The sequence below is a fragment of the Ceratotherium simum genome, chromosome 13 (genome assembly GCF_057802395.1).
Source record: "Ceratotherium simum simum isolate JZ-2026a chromosome 13, ASM5780239v1, whole genome shotgun sequence".
Taxonomy (NCBI): domain Eukaryota; kingdom Metazoa; phylum Chordata; class Mammalia; order Perissodactyla; family Rhinocerotidae; genus Ceratotherium; species Ceratotherium simum.
The window spans coordinates 22,451,451-22,473,891 of NC_141912.1; the positions used below are offsets into that span (position 1 = coordinate 22,451,451).

The 22,441-nt window shown below is 38.8% G+C and overlaps 1 protein-coding gene across 3 annotated transcripts in view; it reads right to left on the reverse strand.

Annotated features, from left to right (window-relative positions):
* Positions 1–22,441, reverse strand: part of DCDC2 (doublecortin domain containing 2) — a 166,375-nt gene that overhangs the window by 55,978 nt on the left and 87,956 nt on the right. The window lies entirely within an intron of this gene.

Genomic DNA, 22,441 nt, shown 5'->3' on the forward strand with positions numbered 1-22,441 from the left:
AAATGACACAGGAAAGGGGGGTTTATGGAAGACACACCTTGCACGACCCATGACTTGCCCTCCATTCAGGCAGAATCCCAAATGTAGAAATGGGAACAGTGAGAATGTCTGCACTCAGGGCCAGCTCTCTCTCTTCCTAAGTTCCCTTCCCAGCCATCGCCTTTATCTGACCTGGCCTTATTTCTGTATCTATTTCCAGGTTTGTTGTCTATCTCCTTCATGAGAATGTTCCCTCCCTAAAAGCAGGGTCTTGCCTGACTTGCCCACTCCCGTATCACCAAGAAGACTCTGGCCCAGTCTAGCCCTCCGTACCATTATATCTGGGATGTCCTTTCTGAGACCAGGCCAGGAGACTCAGTTACAGAAGCAGGCTCATGAAGAAGGAAAAGAGGGCCGGCCCCGTGGCTTACCGGTTAGGTGCGTGCGCTCCGCTACTGGCGGCCGGGGTTCGGATCCCGGGCGCGCACCTACGCACTGCTTCTCTGGCCATGCTGAGGCCGTGTCCCACATACAGCAACTAGAAGGATGTGCAGCTATGACCTACAACTGTCTACTGGGGCTTTGGGGGAAAAATAAATAAACAAAAAAAAAAGAAGGAAAAGATACCAAGCTAGAAGCCTCTGGAAAAATACTGCAATTTCTACGCACAAGAAAAGTTTGCTTTTAAAAGAACATGCACCTGTTTCATGACACGCTCCTTTCCAGCCAGCTCAGACCTGGGTCTTGTTGGGGCACAGAAACAACCTTCTCCCCACCCCTCACCACTACCATCAAGCACCTGCCTTTTGTCAGTACTGGGGGAAACTTTTATTTGAGGACAGTGCTACCTTCCTCACTCAAATGGAAAGCAGTTGAGAGGGGGAGGGAAGTAATGGCAGGGGGCATTAAAAAAACAGAACTGTAATTATTTATGTGATGAAAAGGTTGTTCTCAGGATGCTGTGCAGAGACACAATGTGATGGAACTATTCCCATCACATTAATGATAATAATAAAAAGGCCTTCACCTCCCATGACAAGAAGCCGCAAATCTAAATAATTTTATCTTCTCCTCTGAATATTTCCCAGGATACAACAGTAGCTCTCAGGCAGAGAGAAATTATTCACTGAGAACATTAAAATACTCCTTTTCAAAAATGACTTTGAGATTATATTTGTTATGTGACTTTGGTAATTTTGTGTGTGTGTATATATATACATACACACACACATATAAATCTCTTTTACTAAAATGCTCAATTTTGTTGATGGAGCAGTTTAAACTTTATACAGCAATTTTATCCGCTGTAGAGATATAAAACGATATATGTCTGTGCCACCTCTAAAACATCAGTAATATCAGGTAGCCAAGCAGTGCATTTAAAATTTTATTTATATAAAATGCCATAAAATCAAAGCACCACATCTCAATTAACATGGCACAGAAATAGTTTAACTATCTCCTACAGCACAATAAATATTAATTCATTAAGTTTTCAAACACCAAAGCAATGAAAGTTTATACCTCCCATACAAACAGAAGAATGTTTTCTCGTTTAAATGAGCACACTGTTGCCGTTGCATTTCAGAACTTTGTCTTCTGTGCCAGTTCACAAAGTCAACTCAATCAGCATGTTCAGGCACTAAACAAACTCACAAATACTAAAGTGTAAGCCAGAAGGCCATCAAAATTAATTAGATCATTATATTTTAGAGCCTCAAAGGACTTTAGAAAGCAAATGGTTCAACCCTTTCATTTTCCAATTGAGAACAGAATTGTTGGATAATTTGCCCAAGGCAGGACGAGACCCATATTTCTCACTTACACATGCAATGCTCTTTAATTTATAGTAGGCTGTATCTGGTTGATAGACAAAATATTACTTTGGGGGTTGAACATGGGAAATCAATTCATAATGCTGCTTTAGCAACCATAGAATCGTCTCTATAGCTTACCCGAGTGCCTTCCAGAGAGTGAATGCTCAACAAATAGTTGCTAAATGTGAATGAACGAACGGCGTTCTTGGAAAAAGTATATTTGCTTCAAATTATACTTCCTTCTGGCTTTGGGAAAATCTAGAAAACTTTCCTTTCTGTATCTGCCTAGGAGCAACCTGGGAAACAGCTCTCCTGGTCTGAAGCACAATACAGCATGACAATCCAGGGCCACACTTGATGGTTTTTCCCTATGTTGAACTCTTTTTTTTTTTCCCTATTTTTAATGTGTTTTCAAGTGGACACAAACTCAGGAGGCAAGGTGTCCTGTCTGACCACAATGGCTGTCAGACTTCATGAGAAAGTTCTGATAAAACAGTCTGCCCCTATTCCAAATGTTATGTAACTTTTAAATTCAGGTGTACTGTTATGTTCATTTCTAGAATAACCCTATTAGCCTCACAATTAGCTCAACATAAAATCAAGGGAGGGTCTGTTTTCTGGACCTTTGCCTGATTCCCTTCATAAATAATTTATACTTTTTATAAATGAAGCCTCTGCCCATTCGTACACGGTGTGGTTGGTTGTTGCTCTTTGTTTGAATCACCACTGCTTCATAAAAATGCAAGCACTTATCATCTGTGCCATTCTTCTTGATACCTGACCACTTGCTGAATTTACTGTTACCTATCTCATGGAGATGTCTCCTTCCCCCGATGAGATTATAAACAGCTTAGTATCAGAAGGCACATCTTATAATAGCACAGGGAGTAGTCAATAAATCCATGTTATTTTACCATAGGTTTAATTGTTTGAAGCTATTGGAAAGAAAGAACCAGGTAAAAAGTGCTCTTCAGTCAGGCAGTTTAATTAGAAATCCACTCCTTCCAGAAGAATGCCATAATGGGACGAAGCCCAAAATAAGTTCACTTAGCATGTCATTAATGATAAAATTTCTTTCTTTTTTTTTACAGAGTTGCTACTTTGATAGATGAAGAAAACATCAAACATAGAATATTTGCATTTCAACATAATAGTTTATGGATTCACTAGACCACATATCTATGTGTATATGATGGTAAAATGATATTTATGACGCATATGAGTTGGAAAATAAGATGATTATGTGGATTTAAGTACGTTTATTCATCCATTATTTTACTCAACAAATATTTACTATTTACCAAAGGCCAGATTAAATGCATATTATACCAAAATGAGTGAGCCATGGAATCTGCCTTTAACTAGCTCACTATCTAGTGAGGGATAAACATAAAATGTGAATAGAGTTCTGTACAAAGGTATGTAGATAAAGACTAGTAAAAGGTATATAAGTAAAGGTATATAGGTATATAGCAAAGGTAGAGGTATATACAAAAAGGCATATAGATAAAGACTAACAAATTGGACTCGGATGGGAGTAGAAGCCAGACCACAGGAGAAGGTTCAGGGAATATCTTAGGGAAGGAATACACCTAAGCTGAATCTTAAAAAAAACAAGCAAGTTTTGACAAAAAGAAGCCTGGGTAGTAGTATGAGTGGGGAGAATTTCAGACAAAGATCATAAAAACCAACAGATAGTACGGGGCCTGAAGGAAATATAAGCCATTTAACGTTGTGAGAGCATCAAGCCCAGTTTAGGGAGTGTTGGAAGATGATGAAGCAAAAGACTCAGATCATGAACTTGGGGGCTATGTTGAAGACCCTGGGTTTTGTCCTGTAGGTGACAGGGAACCACTGGAGGGTTTTAAGCATATGAACCACACATAGTCAAATTTTGTCTCAGAGAGATGACATTGGAAATGAGTACAGCACAGAACTCAGGGGGAAAAGACCAGAAGCAAGGACACCTGTTAGGAGATTACTGTTGCCTGTCGAGAGCAAAGGAGAACCTAAATAAGCACTGTGGTGGAAAGATGAAAATCAGGGAACTTTCCTAATATTTACTAAGTAAAATCAGCAGGACGTGGTGAACAACTGGGAATATGCGGTGAAGGGAAGGAAGAAGTTAGGATTGTGCCTAGATTTCAGGCATAGGTGGGTAGTGACGACATTGCTCAAGACAGAAAGTTTTAGGATGGAAGATGGTTAGTTTAGTTTAAGGAATGTTGTGTACAAAGTCTCTGAACCCCCTAAAATGCTCATCAGTGTCCAGGTGTCAATTTGAAAAAGAATCTCTCTCATTGACCCCTATTTGTTTCAATAAACTTATCAAAATAATTGGATACTACATAGATGGCACACTGCCAAATACCCAGGTTATGGTAAGATGGAAAAGATAAAAAATAAGTAAATAACAAAATCAAGACATAAAATGATCCTGACAGGCTGAAATATAGGTCAACAAAATTAAGTTCAATAGGAAAACATGAAAAATTCTACACTATGGGATGGGGAGATGTGACTTGACATGTGAAATTAAATGAAAATTTTAGTAGCACTTAAACTTAATGTAACCTATATTCAGTCTTAAAACTTGGACTTTATTCATAAAAATATGTAATACATTTTTTAATGATACATTTTTCAGATTGAGGTGGGTCACAAAACCCTCAGAGTTCCATCAGAATGTTTTAGTGGCCACCACAGTATATAAGGAGGGAAAGCATAGGCAGGTGGGCCTCCCCACTTGTCCAGAAAATTCTCTTCAACCAGAAAAGATCTCCCTTTATTCATTATACAAGGAGGATTTTGTGTAAAATGTCCTTTAATGAAAGGGTTCCACTTCCAAACTGATTGTGATCCTGGGGTGTAATCATCCCATATTAAACTCTGCACAAGTCAAACCACATCTTGGGGGGCCGGCCCAGTGGCGCAAGCTGTTAAGTGTGCGCGCTCCACTGCGGCAGCCCGGGGTTCGCCGGTTCAGATCCGCGGCGCCCACCAACGCACCACTTGTCAGGCGGTGCTGTGGCGGCATCCCATATAAAGTGGAGGAAGATGGGCACGGATGTTAGCCCAGGGCCAGTCTTCCTCAGCAAAAAAGAGGAGATTGGCAGATGTTAGTACAGGGCTGATCTCCTCACAAAAAAAAAAAAAAAAAAAAAAAAAAAAACACATCTTGGATGTTTGTGTTTAGTTCCAGGCATCTCATATGAAGGCGGGCACTGACACATCCAAAAGTTTACAGGCAGAATGTAACCAGGATGGGAAGACCCAGAAATCCTTCCCACTGAGGATGGCTGAAAGAATCAGGATGTTTTAGCTGGAGAAATACCCAGATGAACATCAACACCTATCTCCAAATATCTAAAGGGCTATCAATTAGAAGAGACATATTCTCCACACAGTCCTTCTGATGACTCCATCAGGAGCAAAGGATAGAGATGACAAGGAAGTAGATTCCGGGCCAACACAAGAAGTGATTGATCACATTCAGAGTAATACAAATGGTTGCCCTGGGAGGATGTGAGCTCCCTAAAGTATGCAGGCAATTCTGCTAGAGAAAAGTTTATTAGCCTTAAAAGCTTTGTTTTGCAATTCTAGAATAAAAGATATACATAATCCAACTATATTCTCATTCAATGCCTCAACTCTGTGTGAGACTGCTATCCTTCCCAAATTCACTCATTTAGCAAGTATTGAGCATTCATGTCAGAACATGAATATTTTCAAACATGAATCAAGCATGGTCCTAGACCTCAAGTAGTTCACAGTAAATCACAGTAAATCACAGTACGTGTGATAAGTACAACTGAGGGAAAGACAATTTACTATACCCACAGGAACGGCATTCCCTTCAGGCTAAAAGGAAAAGGGACAGGCTACTATCCTCTCTTGCTAGACCCAAGTCCCTGATAGAAACACATTTGTCTCCTGCACCAATATCTTATTTTCAGTCAGAGGTGGACCATCTAGACCAAAGTCTTTTCTTATTTTACTTTATAAGTCTGACTCATTCTAACTGCTGTAGACACAAACTAGGATGACTGCTGGGTTCACAGACAATTCTCTTTTCTTCGTTTAACAAACATTACCCCTCTAAGCACTGAGGTAGGCATGTCCCCAGCTAATCAAAAATCATTATTCCCCGACCATGATAGATCCAAGGGGTAGACACATGATACTAAACTGGGCCAATCAGAATCCTTCCCTGTGATATTTTTTTTTCAATCTGAAGTTAAAAGAGAAAAGTTCCCATTACTCTCATGTTCCTGGGCTTCAAGGATATAATCTAGGAGCTGCCTGCAACCATGCTCCCCTCACATGAGGGAAGTTTGTGTGCAACAAGCGAGAGTGAAGCCAAGGGGCTAGAAGAATTAGAGCTGAAAGACGCAAAGAGAATGTTGTGTGTGTTTATGACCCTGGTTCCAGTTTTCTGAAGTCCCCGGCTCTGCTCTAGTCTTTAAAATTATTTTTTTCAATTCTGTAAATTACCTATTTCAATATTCAAAGTCACTTTCAACAAAAATATCCATATAATGAAATCATACTAGAAAACAAACCTTAGAAAATAACACACTAATCCAAGCTGGTGTGAGATGTACAAAAGATAGAAACAAAACAGATTATGTGTTTCCATTTGTTCAACTAAGGACATTTCTGAGCGCTAACAGTGTGACAGGCAATGTGTAGGTGCTGGGGATAGAGTAGAGAAAACAAGTATGGAAACCAGCAAGTACAGGTGTATACAGTACAAGAGCATACAGATTTGGGTACAGATGTAATGTAGTTGAAATATGGATAAAGATCATATGTGGCACTATTTGCAAGCTAAAAAGTCAAAATATTTTAGAACCCACAAACAGTGGCACTGACCAGTTAGAAAATCATAAACAACTAACGTGGCTATTGGCCACTATGATAAGTACCAGCTGAAAATCAGCCCTGATTATAGTCAGATTACTTCTTTTAATTCATCCTAAAAATTAATTATCATCCTTGAATCCTCACTGGCTTTAAGGCATACATCAGAAAGTAGGAAGAGGTTAGAGGTAGTAATTGAACATTGAGTTTATGCCAGTTTCTCTGATTACAGGCATCACGCAATTTATCTCCTGCTAATTGAACTGTAAAGTTTTTTCCATGGCGGTTTTGGGCTAAATTTGAAATTGGTAGACTTTTACAAAATTATTTGGTCAACAAGTTAAGATTAGGCCTATTCAGTCATATTGCTTTTCAAGCTATTTCCACGAGGTAATTTACATAGTGGGCCTAGGTAGTGGAAAATCATTAATGTTATTATTTTGATTAGTAGACATTTTGGAATAAATGACTTACAGACTAGGGGACTAGCTAATTTCAAAATCAAAGTAATCCAAAGAGGCTAATCAGTGCTCTGCCATCACACACCGGCTGGATTGATAGAACGTATTTAATAGCATCATGCTGCAGGCAGAAACAAGAGATAGCCCACACAGAGAAGTACCAGCTAAAGCTGGGAAGACAAAAAATCAATCCCTTGTGCAGCTGAGAGTGTAGGATAGTCATAAAGCTTCTACTGCCCAAAAGCAGCAGGAGTAACTTCATTTCAATTAAGAGAATGGGAAGGAAATTGAATATTATAACAAGATAATGGGCTCCTGCTCATGCACAACTATTTGTGTAAAGTCAGAATGTCTGTTCACAAAGCGCTTGATATTGACATCAAGACAACCAGTAACAATGAAAGTAATTTGTAAATGCTTCTTTGGGTGAAATCATTTTTCACTAGTTGTGAGATTCAAGTACTTGTCAAATTCTGTAATAGACTGTGGGCCGATGCTTTACCATCAGTTTATAAGACCCGTGACCTTGAGCCAGATGGGGCTGGAACTGAAGCAGTCTGATGATCCATGATAGCTATGCGCAGGGTACGATTAACCAAGATAAATATTTAAAGGGAAAAAAAAAAATGGGTCTTGTGTTTTAGTTTGTAGTTGTCTTCCAGGCCTTTCCAAGACTATGACCAAAAAGAATAGAAAGACCTGTGAATCCTAAACTTTTACAGTGCAAGCATTTTCTACCTTAGACAGGACATTTTACGTAAATATATTTCATGTCATCACACACTAAAACTTGACTATGTCTCAAGATCAGGTCTCATTTACAGGTCGCAATAAAAGGTACTATTTACCAGCTTTCTTTGTATTTTTATAAGGTTTCAATGAAGAAGTGAAAATTAAAAGATTGGAGAAAAAATATGCAGTGAATCATGTTTTTAAAATACATATAGCCTCTGGAATTTTAAAATAATTTCTAAAATATTCCCTAACTACAAAAACTTTAGAACAAAAAAAAGGCTATTTTTCCATATTCATGAAAAGTTCACTAGGGAGAAAATTTAAATATCTTTTGGCAGTGTTTTTAAAGACTTGCAAAGAACTCCAAGAGTAATCTCAAGAGAGCTTATTTAAATAGGCCACCCTCCCTAAAGTTCTTCAAACCTGTGATTGTTTACTTTATGCCTTTCTATATTTTAATGAATTATTCCTAAAAGATAGTAGGATATTCGAGTATACTTCATATTTTGGAAATGGAAAATAAAATTTTCTCAAAAAGAAATGACCCAAATAGCAAATTCATAGTTTGATGTTATTTAATGGCACCCGTATCATCCACAAAATAAAATCCCGACTCCTTAGCTAGGTCCCCAGGGCCCTCTGAGTTCTGTGCTTGGGCTCCTTGTCTAGCTTCGTGTCATCCCACCCCATCTCCACACTTTACTGGCCAGCCTCCACCTCGCTATGCTCACCCACGCCTCAGAGCCTGGACACATGCTGGTTCTCTGCCTATAATTATCTTTCCTCTGTCTACCTGGAGAAGGTTTATTTCAACCTCAGCTCTAGAGTTCTCCCTGACCTCTCTCTGTCCTCTCCCCTACTCCCAGGCAGAGTCAAGCCTCTGTTACAGCACTGCCCACAGCGCAGAAGCCACTCCTAATTCCTCACAGGAGACCCTAAGCTCCCTGAGGATGGACATTGCACTTTTTCCACGCAGCACGGAGCCTGACAGAGGCAGGCAGTCAAGAAATGCTGAATGAATGAATGAATGAATGAATATATTCCACTGACAAGGCACTGGAGACTTCCAGTCAAGACAGCCTGGGAGTCTATCCTCTGAATCAAAGTGGTGAGCAGGGCTGAAACCCTGGGCTTGTGAGTTCCTCGTCTGGAAAAAGGGAGGAGTTCAGGAAGCTCCACACCAGCAGGGGAGCTGAGTCTTATCCCACACGTGATGGGGACCAAAGCCAGCCTAGCATGAGGCCACACACCTCTGCAGACGTCAGACAGATATGTTTAATCGAGGCTCTTCCACCGGCTAGCTGCATGATTCTGGGCAAGTTACCAAACCTACCTGTGCCTCAGTTTCCTCATTTGTAAGATGAGGTTAATAAGAGTCCTACCTCATGGGGTTGTTAGGATTAAATGAGTTAATGTATTTAAACCTCTCAGAACAATACCTGGCACTTTACAAGTGTTGACTATTATTATTATTACTATTATTTTTTATTGTTATCATTGTTGAGAGAATGACAAAACCCCTCTTGCCGACTGCTGCCAGGGGCTGCAGCTTACATGGGGCTGAGGGCTAGTGTGGAAGGAAGCCCCAGGCATGGCCTGTGACCACAAGCTGAACCAAGTTGTCACTGGATCCATGACTGATTCTGCCATGCGGTGGAGATCCTACGGGGCAGGAACCCCAGACTTCTGAGGTAAGTCTGGTTCTGGCCTGCAGGATCAGATAAGCAGGTAGAGGCACCCCAAAAACCACAGGAATGGGAGTGGGGGCTGAGTGGGCAGTGGAGAGAGGTCAGGAGAGCGACATAGGAGACATAGGCAAACAAGGTCTAGTGATAAAACTCAATATGTCCTCACCACCTGCTTTACAATGTGACTTAATATTTACTTCTAGTCTCAATGCCTACTTTTCATTTCAGAACTTACACCTATAATAAACATTAGTAAGGCTTATTACGCAGCCTCCTGCTAAAGAGAACTCACCTTCTAGGACCTCCAAATAGACAACCAAAGTTTCTGCTTTAGAAGCAAACAGTTGTCATAAACCGAAAATTTTCAACCTAGGAAGTAAAATCCAGAAGACTTCAAAAAAAAATAGATCATGTTGTTCCTAACAATTAAAATCTACTTCTGTTCCTAACAGCTCTAAAGGAAAATTCAGAAATGGTGATGTTCTGTGTTTGCTTCTAACAGTTTAGATGAAAATATAAGTAAACACAAAATGATTTGGAACCAAGAAGTCTAATCAAAAGACTTTTCTTAAAAAAGAAGTGTGTGAGGTTGGTTTAAAAATAAATCAGAGGTGATGAGAAAAGGACAGAAAACTTATGCACTGTAAAATTACATGAGATGAGGAGAAACCACCCCAACCTTTCATCACAAGCTGCCTCTGACACCTCAGACTCTCCTTCGTTTGATATGGCTGAGTAAAAATGTCCTCGTGTTCAACGAGAGCGACAAATTCTGTATCAGGAGGGTGAGAGTAGAATCCCCCTTAAGCAAGAGTATGAAGCTGGTCTACCCCACCTTCCTGGCTCCCTTTCTATGTTCTCTTCAAACTTTTCCTCTCTATTCCTCCCCCTGGAGACCAATACTCTTTGTCCTCCTCCTCCAGCTCCTGCCAGTCCCCTCAGGTGCCCAAAGCCTGACCTTCCTTGGCAGTGGTCTGTGTCCCAAATCATTCTTTCCTCCACTTGCAAACTCTGACAAAATCCCTCAATGCAAACTCAAGTAGCCGAAACTTAAAGTAATGTGATGGACTGGGGTGACACAGGCTCTCTCCTGCTACAAACACATAAAATTGCAGATAAAATGTGAACTCAAAAGTTTTATTCATTGCTGAGCTCAAAAGAAAGGGCAGTTCACAGCTACTGTAAGTAAAAAAGGGTGCCTCAGTGCTTCAAGGGGAGATGGACAGAGATCTAGACTCTAGGGGTTGGGAGCTAGGATTTTAATGTCCTCAAGGTGGTGGGCTGGAACCAAGACCACAGCATAAAACTAAGATCATTCCAGGAGTTCCCAATCTCTGAGAAGTGGACTTTAAAACTGTGCACCAGACCAGAAAGCAGCAAGAAAGCCTGGTATCTCCCTTGGGTCCTTGAGAAATCAAAATTCCAACCATATACTATGGAAAAGGCTTTTCCTTTTTATATTTATATGAATCTAAATTTATATGAATCAAGTAGTGAAGAAACCTCCAGCCAAGAAATTAACCACAAAACTGGTCCAAAACCAGGAAAATTCCCACAGCCTCAGCAGAAGCAAATGCAAACACTCTGAAGGGATGCTTCTTCAATCCTAGGCACATAGGACTGTTTTAGCAAAACAAACAAACTTCCTGTTGAAGAGAGCTCACCATCAAAATTTATAAATGAAATGTAGAAATTTACCATGAGGGAGAGTCAGTAGACATGACAAAGAGCATTAGCACTCCAAGGGCAAGAGATAATAGAACAATTTTAAAGAGAGTATTTAAAGGTGCATTAAAGGGCTGGCCCCATGGCTTAGCGGTTAAGTGCACGCACTCTGCTACTGGTGGCCTGGGTTCAGATCCCGGGCACCCACCGACGCACCGTTTCTCCGGCCATGTTGAGGCTGCGTCCCACATACAGCAACTAGAACGATGTGCAACTATGACATACAACTAGCTACTGGGGCTTTGGGGGTAAAAAAAAAGGAGAAGGATTGGCAATAGATATTAGCTCAGAGCCGGTCCTCCTCAGCAAAAAGAGGAGGATTAGCATGAATGTTAGCTCAGGGCTGATCTTCCTCACAAAAAAAAAAAAAGTGCATTAAAATGATTACAGAAATAAAAGAGAACAGAAATAATGCTGAAAGAAAAGAACAGTATAAACAAAAACTGGCAGATTTGCAAAAGAGTCTGATAGAACTTCTAGAAATGAAAACCACTGTCATTGAAATTAAAAACTCAATGTAGAGATTAAATACCAAATAGATTAAACAGATTATCCCAGGTAAAGAGAGTATTAGTGATATGGAAGACAGATCTAAGGAAATTACCAGAAAACAACACAGACAAAAGAGTAAAAATCATAAGAGATCAAATTCCAGCTAGCCAAATTCTAAGAAAGCAAGTTGAACATTTTTCCATAAGATAGTTATAAATCATGAAATGATGTAATGTTCACTCTCCAAGGATTATTTATATATTTTTAAAAAATTGATTATTCTAGAGCCAGCCCCACTGGCCTAGTGGTTAAGTTCAGCGTGCTCTATTTCCATGGCTCAAGTTAGGTTCCCGGGCACAGACCTACACCACTCATCTGTCAGTGGCCATGCTGTGGTGGCGGCTCACATACAAAAAGAGGAAGATTGGCAGCAGATGTTAGCTCAGGGTGAATCTTCCTCAGCAAAAAAAAAAAATACTGTTCTAAATGACTAGACTTTTAGTGGTGAAATTTTAGAGAAAATAAATTCCATGACCCATTTAAATTATATAGCATCTTATAGGTATTCACTTAATGAACCTCATTATAAGATCTGTCTTAGATAATGATGTCTTAACTTGGCAAATAGGAGAGAGCCAGTTTCTGGGTTTTGTTTGTTTTTTTAAATTAACTCTTGTCTTTCCTATATCCATATATATGCTTCCTCTTGCTTAGCTTCATGGAGCATATATAATGAAGAAAAGGGAAATTGTTGTGAAATGAGTCTTACTTTCTCAGTAATTTTCATTATAAAATCAGAAGTGTACATCCACAGAAAAAGGTAACCCCAAAAGAGATTCAAATATCTTGTAAAACAGCTCACTGAGGCTCAGGCTGGTTTTCATATGGGTAAAGGGAGTCAACTACTGTTATGTTTTGAAGAAAACCACATGAAAAAATCTTTTCCAGCCAGTGCCTACTACCTGGAATTCCACTAAAATTATCCTATCAAATGTTCATAACTCTGGGAAGAGCCACACAATAAGACATTATTTGTAACTTGGTGCAACTGAGCTTACCATAGTCTTTTCAACATGCAATTTTATTGGGGAGGGGAAGGGACAAGAGATGGCTGGAGGACTCTAGCCATCTAAAGATGGGGTACACTAAAGATGCGTATGCCAAAGAAGGGAAGCAGATATTGAAAGAGAAGAAGGAGAATGTTCCAAACTCCAAACAAAAATCCATTTAGTTGTTCACAAATATATGCAGGGCTCTCTTCCATTCAAATTACGACTGGTTATGTACCATTATTACACACAAAAAGAAATTGATTTAAAGGAGGGCAATTTGGAACACAGGTACAGCAATGGGCTTGGGAGCCAGAGCAATCTGTTCTGAAACTCAGCGATGTCCCTCAATAGCTGTGTGATCTTAAGTATGTTCTTTAACCTCTCTTCAGCTCAGTTTCCGCATTGGTAGGTTGAAATAAAATACCTTCGGTTGCTGTGGGTATTAAAGGAAAATATGTCGTAAAGTGCTTAGTAGAACACCAGCACAAAGGAGCTGCTCAAAAAACAGCCATCCTCGTTACTGCAAGACATGGCATGGTGTAGTTCTGGGGAGCAGGGCTTTGGATCTGAGCACCAACCCCGTCACTTTCCAGATCTGGGACGTCACACAAAAGTTACATGGTCTGAACCTCCAAGTCTCAAATTCCTTATCTATAAAACTGAGATAGTAGCTGCCTCATGGCATTGTTCTGAAAATTAAATTATACGGCATACATAAAGAACTCAGTGTAGTGCCTGGCACACAGGAAGGCCTTAATCAATGGTAGGTATTATTATTATCTCTAGGCACAATTTGCTAAAACCAGTTTAACTGGCAGGGGATATGTGATTAAGCAAAAGGTCACTGTATGACCTTTGGAATATTAAGACACTAAGAGCTGAGTTTTAATTTGTAATTCCTGCGAGGGCAGAGACATCTGCGTACTACATACCAGATACTGCACAGATTGATGACTAACCATATAAAAAGATGTGCTGACCCGCCTCATATAAAAGACATATCAAATAAAAATAACTATAAACATTTTCAAAATATGAACTTCTGCATAAATGTTAAATTAAAATGGGAGCTCAATAGGGAATAACTAGTAAGATGTTTGAAAATATAAGGCATCTGTTTCCACATTATGCCAATTAACCTAACGCCCTTACTCCTTCAAAACTGTAACTGCCAATTAGCAACACGCCATCTAGTGAAAAGCTTTAGTTTCTCTTTCACATTTAATCATTTTAGGTATTTGTTTTCAGAAATGAAATAGAAAGGTGTAAAATGAGGTGACCGTAATCTCGAAGGCTCCTTCTACTTTGATTTCTGTTATTCTTATTCAATATATTAAAACTCAATCCTACAGTAAGCCATTCATTCTGAAGTGACTCACTTAAGAATACTTGGTGACTTCCTAAACAAAGGAATTAGCAGAGTGGAAGGCTCTGCTTTACGATTCTATTTAAAAGGAAGTTAATGTGAGCTGATTGCTTTCAACACCTCCATAATTAATAACTTGCCAGAACCTATTTAACTAGTACAAATTGCTAAAATTCTACTTAGGGGTCTGATAGTTTGAGTTCCATGTAGAAAGACAATTCTCTATTCACTAAGATACTTATTTTTCTAATTCAATTGAGAAATTCAATACAGCTTCTCTTCTAAAATTTTCAAATACTAGTAAAGCCTCAACTTTGCTCACAGCTGTGCTGCCATGACATACAGCCATGTAGCCTTTCCTGAAGGAATAATTCCAGAGGTTTCAAGATAAGATGTGGATGGTTAGTTGCAAAATGCCTATACTTTAGGTTTCTATCTCCATTATACCAGTGTATGTATTTTATCCAAACCTGAATAAACCCAACCAAAATGTTAAATTATAAAACAAAAATGTTAAGGGATGGAGAGTAAGGAAAGGCTTCATCATAATGACTGCCATTGTTTTGAGAACCACATTCCTCAGGGATATTGTACCCTTAGCTCAGTGCTTGGAGATAATAGATATTACATATAGACCTGTTGAGTGAGTGATTCTGGTCCTTCTCTGACCCCATTTCCTTTTATATTAACTACATTTAAGTGGCAATATTCTTTGAATTGTAAATTTAAGAGTTAAAGCTCTTCTTTTCTGTTTCAGATGAAATCATTGATTATAGTCTAACAGGATGAAATGTGTTTTGTAGGGGAGGAAAAATAAGTTTTCCTCCACTCTCTAAGGTATAGTGACGGGTGTGTAAATTAAACTGGCAAAAAATTAACAGGAGGAAAGGTTTATTTCACAGGCACATGGGGGCTTCACAGAAAAGAAGTGAAAACCCAAAAAAGTAGTTAGGCCTGGGGGCTTATATACCATTTTAACATAGGGTGATAAATTGTAGAGAAGTGACTAGACAAACAAAAAGGAGTTGAGGCTTCTTGGGGTGGTAAAGTGTGGGATGGCAAATATATGGGGGAAACTAATAGAAGATAAGGGTTATTTTAGTAAGGTTTGTTTATGCAGTCTTAAAATAGTGCCATCTCTGGGGCCAGGCTGGTGGCACAGTGGTTAAGTTCAAGTGTTCGGCTTCTGCAGCTGGTGGGGTGGGGTGTGCACCGGTTCGGATCCTGGGCATGGACCTACTCACCACTCATCAAGCCATGCTGAGGCAGTGTCCCACATAGAAGAACAGAAAGGACCTACAACTAGGATATACAACTAGGTACTGGGGTTTGGGGAAGGAAAAAGAGGAAGATTGGCAATAGATGTTAGCTCACGGCCAATCTTCCTCAAAAAAAAAAAAAGAAATTAAAAATAGTGCCGTCTCCAGTGATAAAAGCTTTCTCCAGTGATTAAGAGTTGTTCTCCTCTTCCTGATATGGGAGAGGGAGACAACTTACAAATGAAAACTTATGCTCTGCTTTTAGGCAGAATGGGAGAGGACAGCGAGTTCCTCCGATATCTGCAGTTTCTCAATGGTCTTCAGCTCAAAATAATTCTTATGCTAAAGGGTGTATTTTGGGGTGGCATATTCTGATCCCCTTTACTCACTTGAAGAATGGCTGCTGTGTAGCAATGACTGAAGATAGTAGTCAGTTCACTCATTAGCCACCCATGACAGTGGTCTATGCTTTAAGCACAATTGTAATTTGAGACGCTTCCTTAGTAGGATCAAGTCCTTCGTGATTTGCTAGGTTTTAACCCCAATTCCTGGCAGCCTCCCTCCCCCATCCCTTTGACCTCAGCTGATAATCTCTCACCTGAAGGAGTAAGAGGTGAAGAGTAAGTGGTGGAAGACACCAACTGGCAAAAAGAATCTGGTCCAGGCAAGGTGGAATCCATTAAGCCAGAGTGCAAATGGATAACCAAAAGCAAAGAGGCCAAAACTGGATTGTCAAATCCAGATTACAGGGCCAAAGGAGAAGAGAATAGGGCCAAGGATAAGCAGAGGGTGGCCTGAATCACAGGCCCTTGTCTGTCGCCAGTAATTATGGCTGACTGAGGCGCAGAACCAGGGTGGTGCCTCTGTGCTTAGGACCAAGGGGACCCTACAGATGCAACAATTTTGCAAATATTATACACTTCTTCCTTAGGGCAATAAAAAATACAACCTGAACATACATATATTCTATGCATACAATTTTTGAAAGCATGTTGTGCCTTCTAGTGCTGTAAGGCAAAAGTTATTGCTGGTACAATCATAATAAGCACAATTTGCATAGACAAATATATATAAAATATGTTAACAATTCTAAAAAGATGACGGCTTTAGAAGAACAGAAATAATACAAATTATTCTGCAAAATGTCACTTCCCAAGTTATATCCCAATCCTATACCTATCCTATTAATTCAGTATTAAAAAAACAGAAAATATAAATCATACCCCTAAAACACTACTACACCAGGCACCAAAATTACATAGCATGATGATGCATAATTAGGCACTTTCAAACAGCATTCAAGAGCGTGTCACAAGCGATGAAAAATGTAATTTATTTCTACTGACAGATATTAATTGCTCTGTGTTAGAAAATTTTTGAACCATTACTGATAAGCAAAAATGGTAACATAAATGCCTCAAAAACAACTGCAAGGAAAGAGGTATAGTTCTAATCATAAAAACTCCCATAGCATAAGAAAAAGCAATTTCTCAAAGAGGACATCTATTATTAAAATTTGTAAATTGTTGCCAAGACACAGTAGAAAGAGGTTCAAATGTGATGTGGCTTCCAGCAGGTCTAAAGCGTTATTAATCTCTGATAGCACTGGCTAATTGGAGTTTAGGATTTTGCCCTGTTTCCTTAGCAAATTATCTTTGTTAAGGCACAACTGGATGGTTGCAGGGGAACCTTAGACAGGAGGATACATGCAGAATAGATTATTCCTTTAAAACTGAACCCCAAATGGCCACCAATGAATTTCACTTGTAGTTTAGGAGGGCTGTGCTCTTCCCTTATTACTATTAGTGCTACTATTACTGTTAACTGATTTCAGACTGTTACTTTAGAGATTATGGAATTTAGACAGCAGCAATGGTGGTTTACACTGGCTTCTGTAGTTGGTGTGGCTAAACATAAGTCATCACAAATCCCACGAAATTCTGCTCTCTTCAAAAGACCTCTAGGTGAGCTCCTTTCATCCCCCATCTTCACCACCTCCCAACACCCGTGTCAACACTCATGATCTTTTTGTTCTCAGAGCCTGCCTAAACTAATCCACATCTGTACAGTACTGCTTCCAACTCTTGGGTCTTGGGCAAGATTCTGACACCTTGTGTCTAAATTCTGCTCCATGTCTTTATGTCCCTATTTCTGTCAATAGCACCTCTGGTCTCTTAAAAACCTAGGCTGAATTTCTTGAGTTATCATTGAAGCTACCTTATCGCTTCCCCTAAGACCTTATTAATCCATTACCACCTTGCTCTGCACAGTATCATTTCAAATCAAATAATTTTTCCAGTCTTTCTGGACTCCTTCCAATTTTGCTCTGGATACAACCATCAGATTATTCTCCCTAAAACACTACTTTCACTACATCAGACCACGGCATATATACTCATAATCTTCAATGCTTTGCCTCTGCAGCTGCAGGATAACATCTAAATAATTAGCTCGACATTTAAGGCCCTTTATGATCTCACCTCAGCCCATATCTATGGACCAGGCTACTCTCACTTTACTAATACTGTGCCCTCTACCTGCTGTGATCTATGAAATACAAACACAGGGTATTTAAGCTCTCCTGGCTCTGTATTTTTACCCAGGCAAATTCCCTGTGTCTCACATCCTTGTTTTCCCATTTTTTGATTTCAGATCAAATTCCAGGTTCTCTACAAAGCCATTCGAGCCCATAATGACTGCCTTCTTCTTCCTACTGCACTCATATAATTTGTAACATACACATCCTTGTACTTGTTGTATGTGGGGGTTCTGATTCCAGCCAGATCACAAGCCCTTTGACGGCACGGACTATGTCAAATATTTCTAGAACCCCATAACCTGCGCTCAGTGAATACTGCTGACAGAGCTGTCTAATCAGCTCCTTTAACAAGTAGAGTATAAAAGAAAGGGAGAATGCCATGCTGGCTATGGAGCAAAGCCACAGAACCAAAGAGATAAGGGGTAGTAACAGAAACCAGAATCTTAAGTAGAGGATAGGTCAGAACCAAATGAAATCATATGAACACACGAATTCAGATACAGCTAGACCAAAAGGGGAAGCTATGGTAAAAGCAAACAAGAGAGCAAGGGGATTTAATGAGCAAGAAAGTGGTAAAGTGGTGACCATTTCACAGTGTGTACAAATATTGAATCATTATGGTGTACATCTGAAACTAATATAATGTTAAATGTCAGTTACAGCTCAACGAAAAAAAACAAGCAAGAAAGTGGAAAGCAGATGGTAAGGGGAGGATGAGCCTGGAGCCATTCCAAAGCCAAAGTACAAAATTAAGAAACTTGACCTAATTGACAGATATGGGACATGGCTCTCAGCAGTGCAGGCACACAAACATTTTTCAAGTACCTCTGAAATGGTTACCAGATTTGGCCATATGCTGAGCCATAAAGCAAGTCTCAACAATTTAAAGAGACTGAAATTGTTTAAGTATGTTCTTTGACCACAGTGGACTTAAGCTAAAAATCGAAAAAAGATAACCAGAAAATCCAAAAATTTACTGTTATGAAATTAAGTAATACCATTTTAAATAACCCTGGGTCAAGACAAAATAACAATGGAAATTTAAAAATATTTTATATAAATAAGAAAAATAAGACATAACAAAACAATATTAATCCATTACCACCTTGCTATGCACAGTATCATCTCAGCTAAAGATACAGCTAAAGCTGTGCTTAGAGGGAAATTTATAGATTTACATGTATACATTAGAAAAAAACAAAGAAAGACTGAAAATCAATCTAAATATCCATCTCAAGAAGTTAGAAAAAGAATAAGTTAAACTCAAAGAAAGTTGAAGAAAGGAAACAATAAATACAAGGGCAGAAATTAAATGAAAAGTTAAACAAATATATAATAGAGAAAAATCAAAGTCAAAATTAGCTCTTTTAAAAGACTAATAAAATTGATGGTCCATTAGCAAAACTGATTATGAAAAAAAGAGAGAAAACAAAAACTACCAGTATGGGGAAATGAAAAATAGTGCAGCAGTATAGATCCTATAGACATTTTTTAAAAAAGAATGTAAGGAATAATTTTACTCCAATAAACTTTTAAGTTAAAGTGAAATGAACTTTTAATACATAACCTACCAAAGCTGACACCGGAAAAGATAAAAAACATAAATATCCCTAGAGCTATTAAAGAAACCCAGCCTGAAATTAAAAACCTCCCATAAAGAAAACTCCAGGTCAAAATGACTGCAGCAGTGAGATACCGAAAGGATAAAAATATCATAGCCAATGTGGATTTATTCCAGAAATGCAAAGTTAGTTTGATATCCAAAAATCAATGTAATTCACCACATTATAACAATAAAGGGAAAAAAATCATAAAAATCATTTCAACAGATGCAGAAAAAGCATTTAATATGACTCAAAATTCCTTCCAATTAAAAAAAAAACCTTTGCAAACAAAAAAGGAAACTTCCCTAATAAATTGAACCTCCTAAATCTGATAAAATGTACAAAAACAGAACAAACATCATTCTTAATGGTGAAACACTGAAGGCTTTCCCCCTGGAATCAAGAATGAGATAAAGATGTCTCATTACTAATTCTATTCAATTTTGTACTGCAAGTACAAAAAAGTAAGGAAAAAGGCTGTAAGAATGAAAAAAAGAAGTAAAACTGTCACAAAAATCAATTGTATTTCTAATATGTCAGCAACAAATATTAGAAAATTAAAATTTAAAACAACAGAATTTATAATAGCACCAAAATAGCACCTTTTTATTCTATTTTGTTCTTAAAGAACAAAATAAGCTGGATTTAATACTACCTGGTATCAAGACTTATGATAAAGCTAAAATAATTAAGACAGTGTGGCACAAAGACAATAGACCAACGGAACAGAATAGAGAGGACAGAAACAGATTTACACATAGATAAACATCTAATTTAAAACAAAGGGAAATGATAGGAAATTTTCAAGAAATAGTACAGCATCAACTAGATATCTATGTATGGAAAAACTAATCTTGAGCCCTACTTCATAGCACATACAAAAATCAATTCCAGACAGATTGTAGCTTTAACAGTAGAAGATAAAACAATCAAGCTTCCAAAACAAAACATAGAAGTTCTTGGGACATGTAAACAATTTTTTTAAACAGGACACAGAAAACACTAATGCTCAAGAAAAAAATAATAACTTGGACTTTGTTAAGATTACAGACTTCTGTTCTACAAAAGAAATCATTAAGAGAGTGTCAAGCCACAGAGTGGGAGAAGATTTTTTTGTGTGTGTGTGTGAGGAAGATCAGCCCTGAGCTAACATTCGATGCCAATCCTCCTCTTTTTGCTGAGGAAGATTGGCCCTGGGCTAACATCCGTGCCCATCTTCCTCTACTTTATAAAGGATGCCACCACAGCACGGCTTAACAAGCAGTGCATTGGTGCACGCCCAGGATCTGAACCTGCGAACCCCTGGCCGCTGAAGTGAAGCATGAGCACTTAACTGCTGAGCCACTGCGCCGGCCCCAGGAGAAGATATTTTTGATAATATATATTCAACAAATGAGTCATATAAAGAACTCTTACAAATTAATATGAAAAAAGGCAGACAATCCAATGGAAAAAATGGACACAAGACTTGAACTAAAAAACACATCAAAGTGGCCAAAAGACATATGAAAAGGTACTCAACTTCATTAGTCATCCAGAAAATGCAAATTAAAATTGCAGTGAGACATCACTACTCACCTACTAGAATGGCTAAACTTCTTTAAACTGACAATAACACATGTGGTAAGGCTGTGTAGCAACTTGAATTCTCATACACCACTGGTGGGAGAGTGAACCGGTACAACCACTTTGGAACATGGTTTGGCAATATCTATCTATTAAAGATGAAATATGTATCTCATATGACCCAGCAATTCAACAGAAGTACTTACATACGTTCACCAACGGATATATCGAAAAAAGTTTATAGTAGGATTACTCGCTAAAGCCCCAAACTGGAAACAACATCAACTGTAGACTGTATAAATAATGCTATAGTAACACAATGGAATACTATATTGCAATGAAAATAACAAACTATTGTTATATGCAACAAAATGAATGAATTTCATAAACACAATTTTGAATGAAAGAAGCCAAACATAAAAGTTACAATATAGTGTATGATTCTATTTTTAAAAGCTAAAAAACCAAAGAAACTAATTTATGATGATAGAAGTCAGGTAATGGATTTCCTCAAGGAGTAATGTCTGGAGGGGTGGAGAGGGCAGAGCTTCTGTGGTGCTAGTTGTTGTATAATGGCAAATATATATTTGGTCTTTGTCCTGATATAGAGCTGGCATAGAGCTCCTAAAACCCTTGGAATGTCCTGAGTGATGAGGGTGATAGGAGCATCTTTTGTTCTAATGAGTCAACTCTTGACAGGCACCTTGATAGCTTCAGGATGGGGGCTGGTTACCAGAAAGACCAAGCCTTGATTAAAAGTTTGGAACTTTCAGCCCCCCACCCTAACCTAGGTGGTGGGTGGTGGGGGGTTGAGATTGAGTTGATCATCAACGGCCAGTGATTTAATCAATCGTGCTTATCTAATGAAACCTCCATAAAAACCCCCAAATGACCTAAATGACAGGGTTTGGAGAGCTTCTGGGATGGTGAAGACATGGAGGTGATGGGAGGGTGGCAGACTGGGAGAGGGCATGGAAGGTCCCTGCCCCTCCTCCCAGGAAGAAAAAAAACCTCACACTGGTACTGTTCTATTTCTTGATCTGGCTGCTGGTTACATAAGTCTACTGAATTTGTGAAGATTCATCAAGACTGTCTACTTATGATTGAAGTACTCTTCTGTATGTGTTTTATATGTCACTAAAAAGTTTAATTTTTAAAAATATGGCCGTGTTGTATGAGTGTGTGTCTTTGTAGCCATTTGCCCTTCTGGCAGACAGTTGGATGCTCAGGTGAAGAGAAGAATGTCCAAAAATTCAGCTGTTTTTGCTGGTTAGAGTCCAAGAGAACAGAGCACA